At 38.1% G+C, this 9,252-nt stretch overlaps 1 long non-coding RNA gene across 2 annotated transcripts; it reads right to left on the bottom strand.

Moving 5' to 3' along the window:
• Positions 1-2,309: 2,309 nt before the first annotated feature.
• Positions 2,310-8,979, bottom strand: LOC147579531 (uncharacterized). 2 transcript variants are annotated; one of them, XR_015254052.1, is made up of 6 exons: positions 8,843-8,979; positions 6,209-6,270; positions 5,503-5,569; positions 3,076-4,171; positions 2,785-2,912; positions 2,312-2,450 (listed from the first exon to the last, which is right to left on the bottom strand). It is a non-coding gene; the product is annotated as an uncharacterized LOC147579531 (long non-coding RNA). The 2 variants fall into 2 exon arrangements; XR_015254051.1 differs by having other exon boundaries at positions 2,310-2,450; positions 2,785-4,171.
• Between the last annotated feature and the right edge of the window lie 273 nt (positions 8,980-9,252).

Here is a 9,252-nt window from a genome sequence, read left to right as displayed (position 1 = left end):
AATATATTTTCCTTCTTGTTTTTAAAATGTGTGGTTTTCAGAAAGTATATTTCATAGTCAACAGATGGACTAAATTTTTCTGATTAAGCCTGATAGAATTTTCCAAGCTCTCGTCATGACTGTTGAATCAAGAGTGCTGGAAAGACCCTGAGAAATTCAGATTTTAAAAAAGGATGCTTCTGCTTAATGCACTCTTACCTTCATTACAAAATTGAATTTTATAAAATTATTTTAATCCCACAAATTTGATTGGATGTTCATGTAACAAGTTTGAAAAAGGTACGTGATACATTTTGAAAGAAAAGAATGTATAATACGGCACGTATTCAGGCAGATGTATTAACTCACTACATTTATATAAAGGCATACTCTTAAATGTATCATGGAAATTTATCCTCACGTCAATCCTCAAGTTATGGAAACATTTTAAATTAGGCATAAAGTAAACACCACTCTAAAATACAGAAATAAATATCATATGGAATTACGTTCTATGTTAAGATGTTCCCCAAATATCTCATTTGAAACTATATGTCTGAGCTGGTTTCAGGAATTTCAGCAAAATGTAGTTTCAGAATCATGGATTTTTAATCAAAAGATTGATAGTCATGAACATACCATGAGATAAATTTACTGAAAATGCCATGACTAGCCTGAAATCTATCAATGCTCAAGGAAGATGTATTGAAAGATTCTTAAAAGTAATTTGATAAATGTCAACTTCTATTTGGGTAAAAATAAATATCATTCTTATTCTAGGGCAGGCTTAGTCCTTGGTAACATTCTTATAAAAGATTATTCATAGAAGATGGAATCCTTATAACATCAACAAATACCAGTTTAAAACTGGAAAATAAGTATATTCTCTGAATTCCTACCAAAAACCAGACTCTTTAATTGAATAGATATACTAGTCCCATAAACCACAGTTTTAACTTAGTTTCACTTTGCCTTTCTTAATATAAACAATCATGCCATTAATAAGTATTATGATGTACCCACTTAACACATATGTAAGAATGCTTTCTTGCCTATCAATAAGAATATCAAGAGAGTGAAAGAAAAACCTATTATCTTTCATGTACTCTTAGCATGTCTGTGTGAGGTCAGTTAACTTTTGAAATGCAGGCTGCTGGGTTAAAAAAATGCATTTTTAGGTGTGCATGTACACCTATATCTATATATCTATGTGTCTATATATCTGTATCTATATTCATATGTTTATAAAAATGTAAATGTGTATGTATCAACACATGCACGTGTATTTGCATCTTTATGAGGGTGTATACATATGGATACACATACTGCATCAACTCTGTTCCTCCGCAGAATCCATGCCAAGCAGGAATTCATTGGTGTAAACCTTTGTGAAGGGTAAAGGAGAAGGGAGCAGAAGTGGCAGTGTTGGTCTGACATCTGTGAAAGATGACAGGGAAGGACTGTAGCACAATTCTGAGAGATTCTTGCTAGGGTGATGGTAGTGAAGATTGTCTGTTAGAAGAGCTCCCTTATGGCTGACTCCAGTACTCCTACCAAGCACAGTCATTAGCTAGGGACAACCCAGGGAGACTGAGGCCTTGATCCCGACCCTGGGGGGTGGATCCGGAAGATGTCAGCTACCTATTCTTGGTGCAGCAGGTTGTCTCTTGAAGGGGACCTGAGTAGTGCAAGCCCAAGGCTGCCACACACATACATATGTGAATCTATATTCTAGAATGGTGAGCCTTTCTGAAGCTAAGATTATTTGTGACCTTCTCAACTTTTTATTCGTTCCCCAGGATTCTACAGTGTTACATGGATTTTTATTTATTTATTTATTTTTTAAATTTTTTTTTAACGTTTATTTATTTTTGAGATAGAGACAGACCATGAACGGGGGAGGGGCAGAGAGGGAGACACAGAATCGGAAGCAGGCTCCAGGCTCTGAGCCATCAGCCCAGAGCCCGACGCAGGGCTCGAATTCCCGGACCGTGAGCTGGTGACCTGAGCTGAAGTTGGAGGCTTAACCGACTGAGCCACCCAGGCGCCCCATTACATGTATTTTTAAAGAGTGATAGGCGTTTTGAAGGGAGAGGTTATGCATAGCCAAACACGTTTCACATTCTTTAGCAATCTGTATAGGATAGGGATTATTATTTTTAAAATACTGTCATATTTCCAAGTTGGCTGATAGTTCGATCATTTCTTCTGCCAAAAAGAAGAATTATTCTTGGAATTCTATTCAGTATTGTTGAATATCACCTTTGGTTCATTAATCACCAGAAACACACACATCAGAGTTTTGTCGATGCCTGTGGTCAGAAATACTTAGACCTGAGTTTCAGATTTCAAACATCCGAGTGTGTTACTTCCAATTTTGTAGGTGCAAAGAGAAAGAGTGGGGTGCAGCTCCAGCAGATACATGTGGCTAGTGTCAGAAGTGAAGTATGCAAATTCCCTGTGAGGTCGCTCTAGGAGAGGGGTCAAAAGGGAGCAGAACAAAGTAGCTCTTGTTATTGCCTGAGTGTTAGAGCCCTGGCACCAAATTCGTGTGTCAAAGCACTTCCCCAAAGTATGGAATTGAGGCCTTCAGGGAGTGAAGTCATGAGAGTGAGGCTTCCATGATGGAATTAGATGCCTTAGAAGAAGAAGAAGGAGAAGGAGAGGGAGGGGGAGGAGGAGGAGGAGGAGGAGGAGGAGGAGGAGGAGGAGGAACAACAACCACCACCACAGCTGGCTTTCTCTCTGCCATGTGAGGACACACCAAGAAAGTGGCTGACTGCATGCCAAGAAGAGAGTTCTCACCAGACTCAACCATGCTGGCTCCTTGATCTTGGACTTCCCAGCCTCCAGACCTGTGAGGAGTACACTTTGGTTGTTGAAGCCACCCAGTCTATGGTATTTCATTGTGGCAGCCTGAACTGGTCTTCTCCCTTATGTCAGAGAAGACAGGGAGAGAAAGATGAATCAACCATTTCTGTTTGAGGGCAACTCACATCATCTGCTGAAAATGGGAATACAGAAAATTCATGAGTCTGATGTGGTGCCAGGAGGAAAAAAAAAGCCCAGAACAGAACCATGCGATAGAAAGCCAACCTATTGACCAGTGACTTTGTCACGTCTACAGAAATAGAAGGGGAACAGGGTAGCCCATGGATGCAGATTATTGAAATCCACCGAAGCCAAGGAGCTCAGAGACCATTTTGATCAGCAGTGCTGAGAGCCCAGGGCACTGTGTGTTTGAAACCACTTTCCCTTCTCACCCACTGTACCAGCAAACAGGACCTGACTTTGAGTCGGGGTTCCTGCAAGGGAGAAGAAAAGAACTGAGGCTACATTTTTCTAGCCCAGTTTGTGTTGTTCACTCACTCTCCATTGTTCTTTCCCTGGCTGGTGCCACACTTGTTTAAAGCTCAAACTTCACAGAGCCTGTGCCATTGAGTTTCTTTCCCCTGCCAAAGTGAACTGCTCAGATTTCTCCTTAAGTGTTACCAAAACCTCCTGAAGGAAAAGAGAAGTGGTTTGTCAGATATTGTTGAAGGCAAAGAGGGCCTTTCAGCTGATAGTAATTTTATTTTACAGATCCTTTATGGGCTTTAAATGTGCTCCTTTATATATATATATATAAATCTAAATATAGTCTTAGAAAAAAATGAAAAGATAGTGATATTTGGGACTATGAAGCCACCTTTTTACTTCTGAATGGCAGAATTGCAAAAACACAAAAATGCTGTGACAGTCTATGAAAGGTTTTAAATATATATATCTCATAACTGTTAAAATTTAAAAATGTATTCTTTCCTAGAGTAATATATTGATGTTATTTCATCCTAAACAGGGGCATTTCTAAACTTCATATAACAGTGCTTTGTGAGCTTTAGAAAGTAATAACAATAATAATAACAACAACAATAATAATAGCAATTCCCAGCCTTGTATTCTGTAACTAAGAAATCTGGATCATTCAGATAAAGTTCAGATATAAGCATCTGAACGTCAGGTGCTTATCCTGAACCTATCGGAGTTCACCAATCTCTTCTGCATGTGAGATGCAATTTGATGTGTGCCTAGGGTGAATTTCTTTGAGCGCTGAATAATTTCCTTGCTCTCTGGTCTTCAGTGCTGATTAGTTCTTTCTTCTTTGGCTTGTTCATACAAAGGATGCTTTGACATAAAGAAAGCCTGGAAACATCTAGAAAAAAAGAAACAGAATTACACAGTTAAAAAAAAATCCAGAGACTTTTATTAGTGCACTTTGTCTATACATAAACCCATATATGGTTCCAAGGAACGGATGATATATTTAACTATGTGAGTTAGTTCATTTTAATTAAAGCAAATGTAGACTTTTGATCTACGGAATAAACAATCTAACAATAGGAAAAATGCAATCTGTCGAGGCATATTTGAGTTATTCTGCAGTAATTGGCTTGGCAGCAGCTTCAGTCACAGATTTCTGTTTCACAGATTGTCCCCAAATGAATAAAGGTTTGCTTTGAAATGTAATTAATATTACGTTCAGCTGCAAGACATTCTCAGGTTGTCAAAGGAATTTGAAGGAGGTAGCTGCAAAAAGTGAACAAAATAAAAGTGAAACTGGAAAGTAAATTAAGTCAAATTAATGCACAAAAGTAAACTGGACCGATACAAAATGTCAGTGTCATGAACTAGATTTTAAGTTCACTGTCCCGTGAATATTAAAATGATGAGTATGGCTACATAATTCACTGGGTCATCTGTTTATTAACAATGATTACCTTGTCTTAAACATGAAAGGGTGTGGGGGCCTGAGAGCAGAGATAAAGCGGGACTGAGCTCATCGGGGCAGCACTTGGGGAGTGAGCCCCCTGAATTCAGCACCCACCCCAAGCCATGCTTCTTTCTCAACTGCAACATCGACTGCTAGCTGCAGGCCTTCAGGTAAGTATTGAATTCTATTAGTGAAGAACATAAACACTAGTTTCATGTATTCGGATACTAATGCTTTACATCCAATACATTTCCACAATTTCTTTATGACAACCATTGCATTTTAGTAGGGGCTTTGGGTCTGTACAGAACACCGAGAGTAAATAGAAACCTGGTTGCAGCTAATCATCTCCTGAGATGTCCTACAACCCTGTATATTTAAAACTCCAAGGTCCAAGATAGACCTATTATTAAATATAAGGAGTAGGAATTGCACACACTGCTGGCATCTTAAATAGCTCCCCCCCTCCTTTTGATTAGGAGATTTGTGAACACAGTTGTATTCATTATCCTTGAAAAATTTGACTGTGGTAATTAATGTGAAAGTTAAAAAAATATAGATTGTAATGTATAAATAAGAACATATGGTTTATGAAAGAATAAGCTCATGAATTTTTTTTTCAATCTGTTCTACTGGCATTAGAGTTTCAGCCTTACAATATATCATTAAAAGGTGTAATTATTTAACAAAGCAGAAATTTGGTATTTTTGCAGAGTAGAATTTGTATTGGAAAATTATTCTATGTTCAAACATATAGATTGTTTCCTACTCACATTTAACCCTGTCTCTTGGTGACATATATCACTCGCATTATGTCATACCAGCCTCAACCTGTCGCACCTGGAGAATTTGTTAACACAAAGAAGTTTGGGAAGGATATTTTGAAAGGAAAGAAAAGGGGGAAGATTGGAAATGTGTCTTACTGTATATCCTAAATCTGGCTGGAAGACCAGCTTTTGAACAAGCTGTTATTTTCCACATGGGAGTAGCCTTGCTACAGTAAAATGCCAGATTTCATCCATCATAATGTCATGGCTCATATTAAAATGTCTTCAGGGACCGAAGGGAGGGATGGGCAAAAGACATCAAATCAATTTTCAGGCAATTGCTATGGTTTTCAGAAACTAAGCCCTATGTGATAGTGTTATGGCTGCACAAAGGGAGGTTATAAATAAGGTCCATACATCAAGGGAGGAAGTAATTTGGAAAAAGAAAGCTGATTTGACTTTTGTGTGAATCTGAACATATGGTTAGGGCACAGCTGGGTTATCATTCTATACATTCTTACAAGAGAAAAGAACCAAATCAACACTTCAGAGAAATTAGCTCCTAACCCAGTCTTGAAACTGATACCTCTGAAACCATATATCCCTCTTGATCAGCTGATGAGGACCCACAGTTATTTTGCGTTTATTATTTAATTACAAGAAAATCTAGTCAAGCCTCATTATTCGATGACCTTGTTAGCCAAGAACTAACCTCTGTGTGAAGATGTCATTTCCTCAGAGGGTGGGGAAGAAGGATTGGCTCAGTTAAGAGACCTGAAATGCAGATGGCCTTTCGTAAATGAAATTCCTCCTTCTTGGTTGAGCAGCTCATCGTTAAATTCATAAGATGCAAAGCACCACAGCCTATATTTGGCAATACTGCCTCTACTCTGTAAACAATCTGTCTTCCAAGACCTTAATCATCACTAAATAAGCCTTTCATGGAAAAATTGAAAAGACGTGGATAAGAGGGAACCTTGTGGTATTTCCATGCATTATTGTAACTGAAAACAAAGAAGTGAATAGTGTGACATGATCTTTCCAACAGAGTAAAAATTAAAATCTAAGTGTCTGTGATAGTCTCATCTTCTATTGAGACTTTAATTATGACAGTATAAAAGATATCTTTCTTATAAACTGGAATCACAGTAAATCAACATATACAACAAAAATACTTTCATCAGTGTTGCCAGTGCATAATTTTTGTCATCTAATTTGAGGGAATTCAGCTTTGTAAAAGTACTCATCTTCAAATGCTGAAATTGTTATATGTTGGAAGAAGCTGTGTTTCAGTTTTCTGATCATCAGAGTAAGTTAGTACATACTCCTAACCCTAATGAAGGCCATACCATGGTGACATATTAATGGCATATTAGGGGACTCACAACACCAGATGCAATTATGGGAGACAGAGTGTAAAAACAGTATATTTTTTAAAACTAGAAAATGTGCAGAGATGATTAACAAGGAGCCTAATTTTTGGAGCGACAAATTACACAAAGATTGAGAAAATAAACTGCCTTAAAATTTTGCAATAAGCATCACAGCTGGAAATAGTCTAATATTCAGCTGTCCTGGGGGTGAGGGGAAAAGATGCTTTCTTTGAATTTTTTAGTTGTGCTTTGTCCACATCTAAATAAGGAATTTCAAAGACTCTGAGGTCAAAATCAGTCAAGGAAGTCCAAATAGTTTTAAGTCAATGTAGATGACTCTTTTAACAAGATATAAACAAGGTTCTCTTATCAAAAAAATGTTTGATGCACCATTAACATTAACATGGTTCTTGCTGTTTAATTATGTAGTCATTTGATTCTCAGTTTTAGTAGATATATGCAATGTGGTTTTAGTCTTATGTCCAACAGGTTTGTTCAACCTGTGTATGTGTGTATTAGCAATACAACACACGGAGTTAGCTTAAGTGAGTCATTGATTTATGTCAGAAGAGGAATGGTAAAGAACAAAGCTATTTTGTAGAAGCTCTTGATAAAATTCTCTGACCAGAGTGAGAGTAAATCAATCAAGGACCTCATTATTGGTTTATAATTTTATTGGAATGATCATTCTAAGCTTTCCATAGATACCATGAGACTTGTAGATTGCTGGAGCTACCACCATCTTAAACATTCACGTTTTGGCCTTAGTTTCTGAAAACACTGAAGGAAGCATTAAGCCAAGAAGCACTGCAGAGTAATGTTTTGTAGGTAATTGCTTTCCAAAAATGATGAATCTTGATGCGAGTTGAGAGCATTGTTTCTGTTTTTATATTCCACCATTACTTTGTCATTTTTAATTAATATACACCTACAATAATACAATGTTTACTCCTATATCATAGGATTCATTCATTTAGCAAACAGTTGTTGAGAGTTTGCTATGCAAGATCTAAGTGCTGGGGCTACCAAAAAGAATGATGAATATTATTATTATCATTGCTGAAATGTATTGAGTATATCAAGCACTTTCCATACCAAATTCAGTTAATACTCATAAGAACACTATAGGTTAATAATTTCTATAATCCCCATTTTATAGATGGGGGAAGTGAGCCTTTGAGAGCTTAGGTGGACCTTGCCTAAGGCAACAAAGATGGTAGGTTGGAAGGTAAATTCAGGACTTCCTGACTCTGAATGTTTGGCCATCTGAGCTCTCAAGGAGCCATATGTCATGAGATAAGGGTTATAAAAACAATATATCATTCAAACTGGAGCATCTTGGAAGACATAGGGAACAAAAAAAAAAAATCACATTGAAGGTGGGTCATGAACTTTTTTTTTTTTTTTTTTTTTTTAATGGGAGGATTAGGTAAGTTGTTTTTCCAACGTTTATTTATTTTTGGGACAGAGAGAGACAGAGCATGAACGGGGGAGGGGCAGAGAGAGAGGGAGACACAGAATCGGAAACAGGCTCCAGGCTCTGAGCCATCAGCCCAGAGCCCGACGCGGGGCTCGAACTCACGGACCGCGGGATCGTGACCTGGCTGAAGTCAGACGCCCAACCGACTGTGCCACCCAGGCGCCCCGGGTCATGAACTTTTGAGGGAGTTTTCATAACATCATCACTGACCTATCTCAGAGAAAACTCCGCAAACCCTGCTAAGCTTCTATTTTTTTCACCTGCGCTTGGAGAGAGAGCCCCCACTGAATTCAGCACCCACCCCCAGCCATGTTTCTTTTATGTCTTCATTGTTGAGAAGAATGTTGGGTGTGTGGCTAAGATCCCTCAAGGGTCTTTACGATGAGTAAAGAACTGTTGTAATTCCTGGCATAAGAACTATCCTCCCATATCATAGTCCATTTCAGTATCAGGACTCTGCAATTTCTCTACCCCCAACACACGTGATACTCACCTCAGTGGAGATATGCTGGGTCCTGCACAGATTTAAACATACAACTTTTCTTCAGACCACAAAGTAACAGCTCCTAACTGCACCCAAACATGGCTTGCTGCCTATGATTTGTTTTAATAAGCATGTATTCTGTTGATCAGTAACGAGGCCACTCGAATAAGGAACTTTGAACTTGGAATCAACACCAAAGGAAACTGTAACAATCACCCAGACCATGGCCTAAATCAAACATTATGTTACTGTCATAGATAAAATTCAAGGTAGGTAGGTGGGTTGTTTAATTGGATGATTTGGGAAATTAAAAAATGCAGCTAAGCAGTTAAGAAGTGAAGGGATCTGGAGTTCAATTGTCGGGTTTGGATTTTGGCTTCATTGTTGGCTAGCTCTGCATTTTGGATAAATTCACCCTA

This window comes from Puma concolor, chromosome B4 (genome assembly GCF_028749965.1).
Source record: "Puma concolor isolate L17-30 chromosome B4, mPumCon1.1.hap2, whole genome shotgun sequence".
NCBI lineage: Eukaryota > Metazoa > Chordata > Mammalia > Carnivora > Felidae > Puma > Puma concolor.
Note: the sequence above shows the minus strand (reverse complement) of the source record. Positions and strands in the feature narration are given on the sequence as shown.